The sequence below is a fragment of the Bubalus kerabau genome, chromosome 13 (genome assembly GCF_029407905.1).
Source record: "Bubalus kerabau isolate K-KA32 ecotype Philippines breed swamp buffalo chromosome 13, PCC_UOA_SB_1v2, whole genome shotgun sequence".
Taxonomy (NCBI): domain Eukaryota; kingdom Metazoa; phylum Chordata; class Mammalia; order Artiodactyla; family Bovidae; genus Bubalus; species Bubalus kerabau.
Window position 1 is genome coordinate 3,875,088 of NC_073636.1, and position 14,078 is coordinate 3,889,165.

At 42.7% G+C, this 14,078-nt stretch overlaps 1 long non-coding RNA gene across 2 annotated transcripts in view; it reads right to left on the reverse strand.

Annotated features, from left to right (window-relative positions):
- LOC129625274 (uncharacterized) overlaps positions 1-14,078 on the reverse strand; it is a 38,750-nt gene that overhangs the window by 23,402 nt on the left and 1,270 nt on the right. The gene's annotated exons all lie outside the window — the stretch shown is intronic.

Below are 14,078 nucleotides of genomic sequence, written 5' to 3' on the forward strand. Positions count from 1 at the left end.
ACTAATCAGAGTCTTACTATTCGAAGTGTCATCCATGGATCAGCAGCAATGACACTACTTGGGGGCTTGATAGAATTTCAAGTTCCTCCTCAAGACCACTGACTATCAAACCTTAAGAAGCACTCTAGCACAAGATCTTTATGAAGCAGAGTTATAATGCAGGGGTGAGAAGCATGGCTGTATCGTTAGACAGGGCAAATCTCAGCTAAGCCAATTTCTAGCCATGTCACTTATTTGCCTCAGTTCAGTTTCTACATCTGAAAAGGGCCAATAACTGTATTCCCATGGGGTTGCTGTGAGGATTTAATGCACTCATACATGAGAGAGTCAATTCCTAGGCAGGTTGATAAGAAGTCTGGGGTCCCTGAGGAGGAGAAAGGGGTCTGGGGCTCTCAAAGCAGAGATAGGGGTCTGGAATTCTCAAGAAGGAGGAAAGAACAAACATCTCCCCCGCCCCTTCTCTCTCTACATTCCTTAGTCTTAGTCACATAAAATGTTTTTTTCTTTAAGACCTAAACTGATGATTACACAACAAACAACTCAGTTTAAACACTTTACTAAGGATTGTATAACAAAGTGTATCCTGCTTGAGGACACTTTCTCCTTTCTGAAAACATTCTGGCTAATCCTGTTATCTTAAAATGTAAATTATGACAGTGGGTCTCCTAAGATCTTGACAACCTTGAGACATTCTTTTGATTTATTGCAATACCTAATTTAAAAAGTATAGAATCCCTTGCTTAGACTGGTGAGGGGGGCATTCTCCGTCTCCCTTCTGATGTCTATGTCAGAAGTTTTCTCTGTCATTTTAATAAAACTGTGCTATACAAAAGCTCTTGAGTGATCAAGCCTGGTCCCTGTTCCCGAAGCTAAATCATCTTCGGAGACCATGAATCCGACACCGTTGACCATAAGCTACCATCTTGGGAGCTGTCCGGCATCTTCAGGAGAAGATAAGAACATTAAGAGCTCTACCCTCTCTGCTTTCCCAGTATACACGTTTTCTGCTTCTTGTGTGAATGAATGACACTCCCTGCGTGAAGCAAGTGATGAGTCCTGCTCTGCAGTTTCGCAGTGCTTCGTAATGACCGAAGGTAGCCCCAGAAAGGGGAATCTTGTTGGGGGTTTATATCGACCTGCCAATCAATGCCAAGAGACAACCAACATCCCTGAAAGGGGAGCAGCCAGAGATGGGCAAAGCATGTAGAACAAACTTTCCTTTCTCAGTCACCTTTTCCTGGTCTCTTTGACCACTTCATAATTGCGTGGGGAATTAGAACTACTAACATAATCTGTCGAATCACAGACTTGTGATCCATTCTGTTATTGTGTACTTCTACTTAGACCCCATGGATGGAAGTGCTTAGCCTTGCTAGATAGGCAAGCTTTGCTAGAAAGTCACTAGGAGTACATTTGGGGTGTGGTGGAGCTCTAACTCCAGCAGCATGTGTGGGAACTAGACAGAGCTCTAGCTCCAGGAATGTCTCACAGGCTAGAGGTCACTCTCACAGGTGCCTGCCTCAGGGGCCAACAACCTGAAAGTGAGTCTTTGTCATGGCTGTGCCTCCTATCTATGTGGAGGACACAGATCCAGAAGTGCAGGACTTGGTCAGATTGGAAGTGAAATGTGTTTCTTCCTTTGGTAGTGCTAGCTCTTAACAGACCAGAGGAGGCCCTCTGATGACTTCTGTCTCAACTCCTGAAATATTCTTTCTGTGAAATCCATGGAAATGAACTGAAATGATTGGTCTTAGTAGCTTGAGGACAAAAATCACTTTTTCCTCGCTGGCTGACCCTTTCACTGTCACATATACTGATGTGGCACTGACTCAGTGCTTCTATTGCAGTCAGGACTCTACTCAGGAATGTGCATAGGCACGTGGAACATGGATGCTTCCCCTGAGTCCTAGCTTAGGAAGCATTCCACAAAGCTACTCTGCTCCATCCTGGGTGGCATCAGAGGAAAGGGGGCGAAAATCAGGCAAAGTTCTTAATGGTGAGGAACTGGACATCAATCTGGGATGCCATCAGGTATAACCCTGGTGCATCTCCACCCAGCCTCGGTGGCAGAACCAAGAGGGACGAGTAAGGCACCTGCGTCAGTAAGGGACAGACCAAGTCCGACCAGGGAAGGAAACCTTTAGTAGAGAGTCTTTCTATACCCCCATCTAGAGCAGGGAGGGATGCCTCTGGTGGAAAGAAGCCACAGCTGTGGATGCTGCTTTTTTCTCTTATGCTGCTAAGTCACTTCAGTCGTGTCCGACTCTGTGCGACCCCATAGACGGCAGCCCAGCAGGCTCCCCCGTCCCTGGGATTCTCCAGGCAAGAATACTGGAGTGGGTTGCCATTTCCTTCTCCAATGCATGAAAGTGAAAAGTGAAAATGAAGTCTCTCAGTCGTCCCCAACTCTTAGTGACACCAAGGACTGCAGCCTACCAGGCTCCTCCGTCCATGGGATTTTCCAGACAAGAGTACTGGAGTGGGGTGCCATTGCCTTCTCCGTTTTTCTCTTATAGATGGGAGCTAACAGTTCTATAACCACTCTTTTAAAATGCATTTTAAAAACTGGGATAAGTTTAACCCCCCGAGTTTAAAAAAGACAATCCTGATCTTCTTCTGTGATGCTGAATTGCCAAGTATCTTTTGGAAGCTGGGGAACACTAACCTGCTGCTGAAGGGTTTCAACAATACTACTGTTTCACAATTAGATCAATTCTGTAGAAAACAAGGGGGATGGTAGAAGTGCCATATGTGTTGCTCTATCTCTCTGCGAGACATGCCAGACTTGTGTCCTAAGGGTGCAGATTTGGGTGTGAAACTTTCAGCTCCCTCCTGTCCTCTTACTTTGCCCCTGTATCTGGGATTCCCAACTGAACAGGATGAGAATCATGGCACCCTTCCAGGAAGGGTTGCCTCAGTCTAGGTAGAAATTCAAAGTCCCAGTTGTGGTTGAGACTATTTAGAGGATCCAAAAGGTACATGGAAGGTTTTATAGGACTAACTTTACTTTATGACGCTACTTGGAGAGACGCAACACATGTCTTGGGACAGACACTGATTCCTGACTCAAAAACTTGAGTTTTGGGGGAAGCTACTACTTTTGGAGATGAATGGTTTGAACGTGAAACAAGGGGAAATAGACCTCCTTCCTACTGGGAGCCAAGCGGTTCCAATAACAGAACGGCTTTGCTGGATGTATTCTTAAAGGACTTAAGCAAGCACACACTAAGACTTTAAACTATGCTAACTTGGCTGATATAGAACAGGGAGAGAAGGAAACTGCTGGTAAATTCTTAGATAGACTATGGGAGGCTCTCCACAAGTTTACTGACATTGATTTCAAATTTCTCACTCAGTCAGCGCTAGATATCTGCCGTAAGTTACTAAAACAGGTGTTCGGACCAAATCAGTCTTTAGAAAAACTGTTACAGCAGGCTCGGACAATATATTACAGTAGAGAATATGAGGAGGATAAACCAAAGAAAAGGCCCAGGCTCTAGTGATGGTTGAGAAAACTGCTAAGAATCAGCCTGAAGAGAAAAATACCCAGAGGGACCCAGGTGAAAAGGGACAGGCCTGTTATTATGTGGAAAGGAGGGGCACCTCAAGCGAGATTGCCCTCAGGCATCGAAGCCACTCCCAGCTCCATGTCCAGTCTGTAAAGGACCACACTGGAGAAGAGACTGCCATCTGAGGCCTAGGTCCCAGGGCTTGGACTCTCAGGACAATCAGGACTGAAGGTGCTCAGGGGTCCCCACACAAGCCCCTGTTCTAATAAAATCTGAGGAACCCCAGGTGTTAATAATGGTGGGGGGCCAATCCAGTCAATTTCCTTTTGGACACTGGGGCAACTTTCTCTGTGCTCACTGAAGCCCCTGGCCCGCTTTCCTCCTGATCCACTACTGTAATGGGATTCTCTGTATGAGCCAAGTGTTATTATTTCAGTCATCCTTTAAGCTGCAACTGGGACTCTGTGCTATTTTCTCACGAGTTTCTATTTGTGCTGGAGTTTCTCTCACCCCTTCTGGGGAGAGATATACTGAACAAGGTCTAGGCCTCTGTTTTCATGAATATGGAGCCTGCTCTTTCTCTCCCATTAATTGAACAAAATGTAAATCCTAGAGTGTGGGCTGATGGAAAAACTATGGGTTGAGCATAAAATGCTGTTCCTGTCATCATTAAGCTCAATAACCCTCACCTATTTTCACATCAAAAGCAGTATCCACTAAAGCCTGAGGTTAATGAATGGGCAAAATATTACTGTATTGACTTGTCATGATGTAAGTTTTATATTAAACTCTAAAGTTCAGAGCAACAATACTCCACCTTTAAAGCTGCTGTAACTCAAGGAGTGTCAAAAGCTTGAGGAATAGAATATCACACTGTTCCTGGGGACCCCAATCTTCAGAAAAAGTTGAAAAGGCTAATGACATTATTAAAAGGCATCTGCATAAGCTAACTCAGGAAACACAAGACAGTTGGTTTAAAGTTTGACCCATAGCTTTAATGAGGGCTCGAACTGCCTCTAAGAAGGGACTGTCTCTATAGCAGACTGTTTTTGTGCGCAGATATTGTCATAGATCCTGAAGTCTTAGAATTAACTATGCTACTCAGCTTTCAGCTTTTCAACCTCCTCATCAACTGAAGGCTTCCCATGGTGGGTTTCTCCATTTCAAGAAAATGACTTTCTTCAACTCTGAGAATACCTTCACCAACAACAATCATATGTGACACCTCTTCTTGATCTGATGACATCTAACAATCCTAAGATGGAGTGATGTAACTATGGAAATAATGTGACTTTTAATTTTGATTATGTTTTAACTTGGTTTAATGACTGTTTTGCCTTACATCTGTAACTGTACATGGGGTTTGTTTCTAACTGTCTGAAGGCTTTTAAGTTACAAATGGTTGTCCAGGCTCCTAGAAGTGCCACAATCTCCTCCAACTATTACTTGGGGCTCCTGGATCAGAGGCCCTCAATATGAGGGTTGGGAGAATCTGCTGCCTCAACAAATTTAGGGACAATGCCTCTCAACACCAGGAAGTAGTTATGAAATGAAAATGATGACCCTTCCCCTTGGCAACATAATACTCCTAAAAGAAAAAAGGGGAATGAGAGAGTCAATTCTTAAGCAGATTGATAAGAAGTCCAGGGTCCCCAAGGAGGAGAAAGGGATCCAGAGCCCTCAAGAAGGAGAAAGGGCTCTGGAATTCTCAAGGAGGAGGAAAGGACAAACATCTTTTTCTCTCTCTCTCTCTCTACATTCCTTAGTCTTACTCACATAAAACATTTCTTTCTTTAAGCCTGGAACTGATGATTACACAACAAACAACTCAGTTTAAACTCTGTACTAAGGATTATATAACAACAGTGTATCCTGCTTGAGGACAGTTTCTCCTTTCTGAAAACATTCTGGCTAATCCTGTTTTCTTAAAATGTAAATTATGACAGTGGGTCTACTCAGATCTTGACAACCTTGAGACATTCTTTTGATTTATTTCATAACTAATTTAAAACGTATAGAACTCCCTTGTTTAGACTAGTAAGGGGGGCACTCTCTGTCCCCCTTCTGATGTCTGTGTAAGAAGCATTCTCTGTCCCCTTTCATACCTTAATAAAGCTCTGCTACACAAAAGCTCTTCAGTGATCAAGCCTGGTCCCTGTTCCCAAAGCTAAATCTTCTTCAGAGATCACAGATCCAACACTGTTCACCTTAAGCGATCATACATGTAAAGCACACATCACAATGCCTAATAGCCAAGTACTCAATAATTGTAATTCACTAATAGAGTTTTGCCAAGAGAACACACGGGTCATAGCAAACACCCTCTTCCAACAACACAAAAGAAGACTCTACACATGGACATCATCAGATGGTCAACACCGAAATCAGATTGATGATATTCTTTGCAGCCAAAGGTGGAGAAGCTCTATACAGCCAGCAAAATCAAGACCGGAAGCTGACTGTGGCTCAGATCATGAACTCTTTATTGCCAAATTCAGACTTAAATTGAAGAAAGTAGGGGAAACCACTAGACCATTCAGGTATGACCTAAATCAAATCCCTTATGATTATACAGTGGAAGTGAGAAATAGATTTAAGGCCCTAGATCTGATAGATAGAGTGCCTGATGAACTATGGGTGGAGGTTCATGACATTGTACAGGAGACAGGGATCAAGACCATCCCCATGGAAAAGAAATGCAAAAAAGCAAAATGGCTGTCTGGGGAGGCCTTACAAATAGCTGTGAAAAGAAGAGAAGTGAAAAGCAAAGGAGAAAAGGAAAGATATAAGCATCTGAATGCAGAGTTCCAAAGAATAGCAAGAAGAGATAAGAAAGCCTTCCTCAGTGATCAATGCAAAGAAATAGAGGAAAACAACAGAATGGGAAAGACTAGAGATCTCGTCAAGAAAATTAGAGATACCAAAGGAACATTTCATGCAAAGATGGGCTCGAAAAACGACAGAAATGGTATGGACCTAACAGAGGCAGAAGATATTAAGAAGAGATGGCAAGAATACACAGAAGAACTGTACAAAAAAGATCTTCACAACCCAGATAATCATGATGGTGTGATCACTGACCTAGAGCCAGACATCCTGGAATGTGAAGTCAAGTGGGCTTTAGAAAGCATCACTACAAACAAAGCTAGTGGAGGTGATGGAATTCCAGTTGAGCTCTTTCAAATCCTGAAAGATGATGCTGTGAAAATGCTGCACGCAATATGCCAGCAAATTTGGAAAACTCAGCAGTGGCCACAGGACTGGAAAAGGTCAGTTTTCTTCCAATCCCAAAGAAAGGCAATGCCAAAGAATGCCCAAACTATCGCACAATTGCACTCATCTCACACGCTAGTAAAGTAATGCTCAAAATTCTCCAAGCCAGGCTTCAGCAATACATGAACCATGAACTTCCAGATGTTCAAGCTGGTTTTAGAAAAGGTAGAGGAACCAGAGATCAAATTGCCAACATCCGCTGGATCATGGAAAAAGTAAGAGAGTTCCAGAAAAACATCTATTTCTGCTTTATTGACTATGTCAAAGCCTTTGACTGTGTGGATCACAATAAACTGTGGAAAATTCTTCAAGAGATGGGAATACCAGACCACCTGATCTGCTTCTTGAGAAACCTATATGCAGGTCAGGAAGCAACAGTTAGAACTGGACATGGAACAACAGACTGGTTCCAAATAGGAAAAGGAGTACATCAAGGCTGTATATTGTCACCCTGCTTATTTAACTTATATGCAGAGTACATCAGGAGAAACGCTGAGCTGGAAGAAGCACAAGCTGGAATCAAGATTGCCGGGAGAAATATAAATAACCTCAGATATGTAGATGACACCACCCTTATGGCAGAAAGTGAAGAGGAACTCAAAAGCCTCTTGATGAAAGTGAAAGTGGAGAGTGAAAAAGTTGGCTTAATGCTCAACATTCAGAAAATGAAGATCATGGCATCTGGTCCCATCACTTCATGGCAAATAGATGGGGAAACAGTGGAAATAGTGTTAGACTTTATTTGGGGGGGCTCCAAAATCACTGTGGATGGTGACTGCAGCCATGAAATTAAGACACTTACTCCTTGGAAGGAAAGTTATGACCAACCTAGATAGCATATTCAAAAGCAAAGATATTTGCCAACAAAGGTCCGTCTAGTCAAGGCTATGGTTTTTCCTGTGGTCATGTATGGATGTGAGAGTTGGACTGTGAAGAAAGCTGAGCACCAAAGAATTGATGCTTTTGAACTGTGGTGTTGGAGAAGACTCTTGAGAGTCCCTTGGACTGCAAGGAGATCCAACCAGTCCATTCTGAAGGAGATCAGCCCTGGGATTTCTTTGGAAGGAATGATGCTAAAGCTGAAACTCCAGTACTTTGGCCACCTCATGCGAAGAGTTGACTCATTGGAAAAGACTCTGATGCTGGGAGGGATTGGGGGCAGGAGGAGAAGGGGACAACAGAGGATGAGAAGGCTGGATGGCATCACCGACTCAATGGACATGAGTTTGGGTGAACTCCGGGAGTTGGTGATGGACAGGGAGGCCTGCCTGCTGCATGGGGTCACAGAGTCAGACACTACTGAGTGACTAAACTGAACTGAATAGGATATGCATCAGGTGTAAGACTAGACCAGATAAATACCTCCTTTATCCTCTTTAAAGAAAAGAGTTTTATAAAAAGGATTTAAGAGGAAGAGGGTGGGAGAAATCAATTGGTGCATAAATAGCTTCAGTTTGAAATGCCTTTGATTCTTCAGATGAAAGAGTATTCAGTAAGAAGCTAGGAATATGTTTCTGAAGATCATGAGAGAAGGTGGGACTTGGAATATAAAGTGAATGTGTTAGTTGTGTCTGACTCTTTGTGACCCCATGAACTGTAGCTCACCAGGCTCCTCTGGCCATGGAATTCTCCAGGCAAGAATACTGGAATTGGTTGCCACCTCCTCTTCCAGGGGATCTTCCCAACCCAGGAATCGAAACAGAGTGTCCTGCATTGCAGGTGGATCCTTTATCACCCGAGCAATCAGGGAAGCCCATACTTCAGAGAATTGTGGGAATAAAAAGAGATCACATGTGTGACAGTGCTTTACAATTTGTACAAATGTGAACAGTTCAATATTCTTCTCTTTGGCTTAGAGTATTAAAGTTTTCATGATGGAGAGTCAGGACATGTTCCATGGGTATATGGAGCTCCTAGAGGGCTTGTGCAGGGCTCAGGGAAATGTCCAGCTTAACGTGCTGGGCACCACAATTTTACTGCTTCAAATCAAACGCTGTGGAGAATGAGCAGACAACAGAGAAGGTAGAGACAGGAGAGAGTGCATGGTAGAGCACTTTAAGAAATGGAATGAGTTGCACAAACCGTCAAGTGAAGTCAGAGGTTAAAAAGAAGGGCAGTCCACTGGATATGAGCAAGAGGTCACTGATGTTATCTGCTGAGATATTAGAGTGCCTTGCCCAGCCTGGTACCTGTTAGCTGGCAGAACTGCACTGCTTTTCATGGCCAACACTAACAGAATGAGCCCAGATAGCCTTGCTCCATCCCAGCCATATCCTGAATTATTCACACCAACCGATCCCCACCTGATTTTCACTGCCAGAGTCCCTGGCTCTTGGAATCAATTCTTATTGAAGATCTCACATCATCCCCTCAAAAACAGTAGCTGACATTGATATTGATATTCTGTTCTGACTTCTGGCTGACTCTCTCAAATAAATTTTGAGTGTTTCTTCTGACCTAATTTTTATTTATGCTCCTTATTAGGTATTGATCTCTGAATTCCCTCCTTGATTGAACTTGGCATTCTTTTATTTGGACTGTATTTCTTCTGCTTATCCCAAGTAATCATCTTGCCAGCCTAGATCTTGTCTTGAAATTCAGCCCAACCAAACATATGGTCAGTGATCCATAGACTCATCCCATTAGCAGCATGCTTGCATGCTAAGTCACTTCAGTCATGTCCAACTCCTTGCGACACTATGGACTGTAGTCCTCTAGGCTCCTATGTCTGTGGGATTCTCCAGACAAGAATACTGGAGTGGGTTGTCATGCCCTCCTCCAGGGAATCTTCCAAAACCTATGGATAGAACTGGTGTCTCTTAGGTCTCCTGCATTGGCACATGGGTTCTTTACCACTAGTGCCACCTGGAAAGCCCATTAGCAGATGGAACCATAAAGCTGCTAAAGAAATTAGATATACACAAATCATAATATGTTGATGTTACCTGAAAAGTGAGGGTATGGGGGCTAATTTTGTCTGTCAACTTGACTGAGCCACAGGGTACCCAGATATCTGGTCAAACATTTCTCTGAGAGTCTCTTTGGATGAAATTAACATTTAAATCAATAGACTGATGAAGCAGATTGCCCTCCCTAACGTGGTGGGCCTCATCCAATCAGCTAAGGCCCTGAGTAGAACAAAAAGGCTGATTCTCCCCCAAGTAACAGAATTCCTCTTGCCTGGCTTCTTTTAAACTGGGACACTGGCTTTTCCTTGTCTTCAGATTCAAACTGAAACAATGGTTCTCTATGAATCTTGAGCCTGTTGGCTTTTGGTCTAGACCTACACCATCATTGGCTTGGTGTCTTTGATCTCCAGCTTATTGACTCACCCTGCAGGTCTTGAGACTCATCAGCCTCTATCATCATGTGAGCCAAATCCTTGCAGTAAATGTCTTTGCATATATATATATGTATATACACACACACACACATACATATACACACACATACTAGAGAACAAGAAGGGGGAGGGTAGTATGGGGGAGAGAGAACGTATGTCTCTCTATATATATATTCATTATCTATTGGTTCTGTTTCTCTGGAGAGATACAGATGGAGTAAGTTCAATGGGGCTGGCAGAGTCTGTACTAAAGCACAGTGATTCCAGTCTATACTAAAGCACAAATTCCAGCTGTATCATTTATTAGCTATGGTTAGGTTACTTAACCTCTCTAATCCTCAATTCCCCACTCTGTTTTACTAAAATCCCAATATATTCCAGTGTCAAGCATATGGCAGGTAAATGTTGAGTAATGAATGAACCAATACAGGTGAAGAAACCAGAGTCGTTAACTGATACATATTTCATTAGCAGCTAATGAAAAAAATCAACCTTTCATATTAAAGCAGAGTTATGTCACTACTTAAAGGAAAAGTTAAGAGTCTCATCAAATTGAGAGATTTACTTAATCATTACTTCACAATTTCCTTTTGAGTTGGTTATAATTTTTATCCCCATTTTACCTATGAGAGGACGAAGGTATAGAGAGGTTACAGACCTGATAAAACTCTTGAAAGACTTACTAAAGGAATATTGTGATTGCTTTCAAATAACCCTTTGAAAGTTTGCTAATTTCAGCTACTATCTTCTCCTTCCTTTTGTCCCTGTCACAGGGTTCTTCTTCCCTGCTTGACCACCTTCATATCTCAGTATGGGAGAGGGTCCTAGGATGCATTCATGTGCAAAAGGGACCTTATAATTTTGATGCATTAAGGACTAGGAGTTTGGAAGCACTCAGCATCTGTCAGCTAAGTACTTCTTTTTCCATCCTACAATGTTGTTCTTAGTAAGGAATGAGGTGTTATTTGAAAATTTGAGGTGTAGTCTTTTTTTTTTTTTTTCCAACACAGCAACTCAGAAACAGAAACCAGTATCTTTAGTCCTCCATCTACCTCCTACAAGGTATGTCTCTGCCTCAGAGGTTTCAGGGAACAATGAGTTTAGATTTAGAGTATTACGTTTTCCCCAGCTACTATTAAGTCACTGTCTATAAATGCGGCGGGGATTGGAGTCAGAACTGGAAAAATGTATAAAGAGAAAGCAGCAAGTAAGCCACATGGAAAGGAAACCAAGGAATTAAAACGGTTGATCTGTCAAATTGTATATTCTTGTGCACTCACGATATTTTGAAATATTGTTCATGGGTATGATCTTGGAGAAGAGGGTTCTGAGCTGGGCTAGTTCTAAACTATTTGCAAACTGACTTTGGAAAGACCTTATAACATGTTATAAAAACTTTTTTATAATTATTCTTTGTGAGAGACAGTGAGAGTGAAGTCGCTCAGTCGTGTCTGACTCTTTTCAACTCCATGGACTGTAGCCCACCAGGCTCCTCTGTCCATGGAATTTTCCAAGCAAGAGTACTGGAGTGGGTTGCCATTTCCTTCTCCAGGGGATCTTCCCGACCCAGCAATCAAACCCAGGTCTCCCACATTGCAGGCAGACATTTTACCATCTGAGCCACCAGGGAAGTTTGTATCTTGTACCTTACCTGGGAGATATAAACTAAATATCTTACATCTGGAGTTACTGCAAACCAGAATACTTTGGCGCATGGTGTACCAGAAAAAGCTTTCAGAGACTAAGTTAGCATAGTGTAAATATCCATCCAGCAGAGCAGATAATTTTCTCATTACTCATCAAATGAGTTCCTAAGCATTCGTTGCTCTACATGTTGGATCTTTGTAGAAATAACTCACAGGCAGCTGAATCATTTCAGAGCAAATTTCCCATCACTTTCCTTCTCTGTATGGCTTAGGCCTTTATGGATCCTGAATAACATAAATATGCTGGTTCCCTACTGGCAAGGATGACTATGGATTTTTTTTTTAAATCAAGCAAGGAGAAAACCCTAGGGGGGAAATCTCATTATCATATTAAAATGCATTTACAGATGTCTGGTTTTCCTGAATAGACTTATATTTATCCAATGTCTATGTTTTCCAAATTTATTCTTTTCTCAGAACAAAATGAAGAACATCTCAAACAGCATCATTTTTCACAGAAGCACAAGAGAATGAGAAATGCTGCCTTCACCCAGCATAATCCTGTAGAGCTTGAGGTATTTTCTGTGATGCTTTGAATCAGTCTGACTCTCTTCTATACTGTGTAATTTTTAAAGATGTCAGTGTGGGGCATCAGCAGTTGAAAATTCAGAATACCAAGCCAGTCCTCCCCTGTGACTGCCACAGAGCTGTCGCCCACAGGATGAGCCTTCCTCACTGACGTAGGTACTTTTTCAGTTTTACTATTTTTTAATCTGGAAAATCCCCTACCTCCTCCATTCCTGCACAAAACTTTCTGCCTGAATGACTTTCAGACTGAGTGCCATACACATATTCCGTTTCTTCCCACTGCAGGCTCCCCAACCCCTCAACTTTTATGGGCTAAAAAAAAGTCACATTTAGAGGAAAAAAATTCTGATCATAAAGTGTTTTGCTGTGACATCAGTGCATTCGCCTTCACTTCTCCCAGCCCGTTCCAGCTTGCTCTACAACGAAGGTGACAGTTGTAACTAGGAATTTCATTGTCAAGTATCTGAGGACCAGGCAGATTCTCTTCTTCTTAACTGTATAAGAATCTTAAATGTTTAATGAAGTAAACACATTTCAGCAACACGTCCTGTTTTCAGAATCCAGCTTTAATAAAAACCCAAACACTATTTGTTAATTATTATTGAAAACATTAATATTTCAAAATACCCTTCGGTCAAGAAGTCTTTAAAGAGACAATAACATCCACTTATTTCAATTAAAGGTATTGCTTATTGAATTCTTACAGTTCTATTCGGTATAAATGTTCTCTTTACAACTCTGCTTCTCTCCTTTGTTTCTGGGATTCATTCTCTCTCTCGCTCTCCTTGTGCATTAAAAACCTAAGCTGGCTCTCATGCCTCAGAGGGGGGTTGTGTGTTGCGGGGGCTGGGGGTGGAAGTTATACGTTGCCCCCCACCCAACCCCCAGACAAGGATTTTCCATCACCTAAAAGGGGCCATCAAATTTTAACACTGCGAGGCACGACTTCTAATCTCATTCTTCCCGGAAAAGTACAAACAGTTCCTCAACCGAGATCCCCCCTCCCACGCGCTCCCCAGCTTGCCCTCCCCGCGGAGAGTCCCGCGACAGCCTCCCCAACACCTATGAATCATCCGAAAGGCTGCCACCGCGGGACTATTTGCATATGCGCCCTCCACCGCCCCTCCCCTTCTTGGCGCCTAAAGCACACAACAAAGAACAAGATTATTGCCTTATGATTATTCTTTTTAATCTCTCCTATGACCAGGACTACTAGCTTCTCTCGCCCACCTCTTGTTTTGAGCATCGGAAGGCCAGCCTCGTCTGGTACCCAGGGTTTGCGCACTGAATGAACCAGCAGAATTTTGTAGCGTCCCAGCATCCTTGAACCTGTAGCTGTTCACATACTACCGGCTCCCCAGAAGCCTAGTCAATCCTATAAGGAATGTACGGCGCCTCTGTGGACTCTTCCTAATAAGTTCAACATAAAACCCTAGGCTCCGATTGCAAATTCAACCCCAAACAGCGTCATCTATTTTGCCCTCCTCAAACAACTCTCAACTCCAAGCCTTGAACTCAGCAAACCCACGCTAGTTGGGTTAACTACCTGCCATTCCCTACCCTTTCCCCCAACTCCTTTGAAATCTCTGTGATGATTGCTCTGACGTACTTTAAAATAACGTGTACTAGTCTCTCTCCACAACTGACCACATTAATGCGAACTCCAAGCCCTCGATGCTACTTTGATAAAATGAAGAAATCACTCATAAAAATAGCAAC